Consider the following 2,992-nt stretch of genomic DNA (forward strand, 5'->3'; position numbering starts at 1 on the left):
AAAAAGAAGAGGAAGAACATCCTTGGAGATGAGTCTCTATGGTATCAAAAAGAGCCAGTTTGAGATTGCAGAGAAAAGAGAACACTTATACACTTTGATGGGAGTGTAAATTAGTTCAACCACTATGGAAAGCAGTACAGTAATTCCCCAAAGAGCTAAACACAGAACTACCATTCCACCCAGCAATCCCATTACTGGGTATATACCCAGAGGAATATAAATTATTCTACCATAAAGACACATGCATGCAAATGTTCATTGCAGCACTATTCACAATACCAAAGAAATGGAATCAATCTAAATCAATGACCCTGTCATTGCCCATCAATGACAGAATCCATGGTACATATACACTGTGGAATACTATGCAGTTATAAAAAAGAATGAGATCATGTATTTTGCAGGAACATGGATGGAGCCAGAGGCTATTATCCTCAGCAAACTAACATGGAACAGAAAACCAAATACCACACGTTGTCACTTATAAGTGGGAGCTAATTGATGAGGACTCATGAACACAAAGAAGGGAACAACAGAGACACTGGGGTCTACTCGAGGGTGGAAGATGAGAGGAGGGAGAGGATCAGAAAAGATAATTATTGGGTACTGGGCTTAATACCTAGGTGATAAAATAATCTGTACAACAGACCCTCGTGACATGAGGTTATCTGAGTAACGAACCTTTACATGGACCCTCCAACCTAAAATAAAAGTTTGTTGTTGTTGTTGTTGTTGTTGTTGTTGTTGTTTTAAAAAAAAAAAAAAGGAGCCTGTAAATCCAATTCATTCCTCGGCCAACACATAATGACAGCCCTGAAAGGCGAGATTGAAAAGTTACCCTCAGTTGTTAACTGCATTGCTGACTTCATGTTTTCCTTCTTGTTTCCTTGAGAGACCACTAGTCAGTGCCTCATGATACCAGCAATTACCATTTACTGTGTGCCTAGTAAATGGCACCATACTGGATCCTTTCAGCATGGTACTTTATTTTATCCTCAGGAAGAGCCCCTGTCAGTGGCGCATTCTAACCTCTAGAGAGAATTCAGCACCACTCTCACCTTCTTCCTTTCTTAAAAAAAAAAAAAAAAAACTGAAAAGAATGTGGACATTGGGATGGAAGCTTCCCAAGTTCTGGGATGCTGCTTCAGCATCAGAATGGAGAAGTTCAAAGACTCTCAAGGCTACATATCAAGTTCTCTAGGGGTTCTTCTGTCTCCAGGATGTGCCTATCAGTGTTCAGGCAGAAGGCAGCAGAACACTTTCAAAACGATTTCACTATGGAAGGTCGAATGAAACAACTGTATTAAAGGTGTCGGTGGGGTGAAAAAAACCACGCAGGGATGTTGAAGTATCCCAGGGCTAGCAACAGCAGGAATGTTTCACCATCCCAAAGCCTGTGATACCAGCACTTTGGGAGGCCGACGCGGGCAGATCACGAGGTCAGATCGAGACTATCCTGGCTAACACGGTGAAACCCTGTCTCTACCAAAAATACAAAAAAAAAAACCCAAAACAAAACAATTAGCCAGGTGTGGTGGCAGGCACCTGTAGTTCCAGCTACTCAGGAGGCTGAGGCAGGAGAATGGTGTGAGCTGAGATCGCGCCACTGCACTCCAGCCTGGGCGACAGAGTGAGACTCCATAAGGAGGAGAGGCAGTGGTGGTTACAAAGTGCAGTGAAGAGCTAGAGACTTGGGAGAGGGACCAGCCTACAGGAGCTACATCTGCAGAAGAGCTCAGCCACTGCCAGAAGTAGGGAAGAAGCCAGGACTGCGAATCCCCTGACCACCCTCTTCTACCTTTCAGTCCCCTGTTTATACCCCTCACTGGTCAAACCCCATGACTCCAGGTGCCCAGAGAGTCTTGCTGATGCAGTGCACAGAGATGAGCTTCTTGGGCAAAATGCAGAACAGACAGGGATACAAAATGGATGGGAGCCAGGAGAGACGGTGGGAGCAACGGCAATCAACCAGCACAGGGCTCCCCTCCCAGATCTCTCCTTCTCCAGGGTCTCTCTAAAACTCCACACAGCTTATGCAATAAAACTGGCTCTCTGTTTTTACTGGTTCCTTGAATGCATACAGCAGAAGGGACATTTTTCCAGAGCTGTGTGTAATTTATGCACAAGGAACCCTTGAGTCTCAGAAGTGGTCCAGCTCCACTTACAAAAAAATTGCATGGGATTTTGGAGTGAAGTCCTTGGACTGATGAACAGAGGGTTTTTGCCAGAGTGTCCCTCTCTAAATCCCTCTCCTAAACTTGCAACAGCAACAAGCAGCTGGTGGAGATTTAGGAGTTCAAGATTCTAACCTAGTAACTTCCCAGCTCATCATGAGTTAAATGCTCTTCTTACCCCTTTAGAGGTGAGAATACTGAGGCTCAGAGCAATTGAGCAATTTGCCCATGACAAGCCTTAATAAATATGGGATATTCTAGCTCTGCCCATCCCCCTCCAATGCCCATGCCCTGTCATGAGCACACACACACCTGCACTCCCGTGTCTCTCAAGGCCTCTTCTTTAAGACATGTTTTCACAGTAAAATCATTGCATTATGGAGGAAATGCAATATCCTCAATTATCTTCCTTTGATCCTAGTAAACATCTTTTTCCTGTGACCTTAGCTGGGAGCTAAGCCTGTCACAATCATGACTGGCTTACTCATGATCAAAATATTCAGTGCGGCCAGAACATGCAGCTCAGCAAACTCTAAGGAGTCCCAAATATAACAACCTACTTTGCTCTGCCCAAGGAACAGAGACTGGCCTCAAAGGACGGATGCTGACCCTTTGCATCTGGTTTAGTTCCACAAAAGGAACTCAGGCAATCTTTTAGCATCATCGTTGTACTATTATGCTTAGAAAAATCCAGGCAGTCTAAATTCCTCTATACATACTACACATTCTTATCAAGATTAATCCTAACAGAAGCCAGGAGCAAGTAGGACCACACATTCCACAAGCCTTGTGTGTCCCCTAATGTGGTTTGTAGATCA

This window comes from Macaca mulatta, chromosome 5, assembly GCF_049350105.2.
Source record: "Macaca mulatta isolate MMU2019108-1 chromosome 5, T2T-MMU8v2.0, whole genome shotgun sequence".
In the NCBI taxonomy this organism is placed as follows: domain Eukaryota; kingdom Metazoa; phylum Chordata; class Mammalia; order Primates; family Cercopithecidae; genus Macaca; species Macaca mulatta.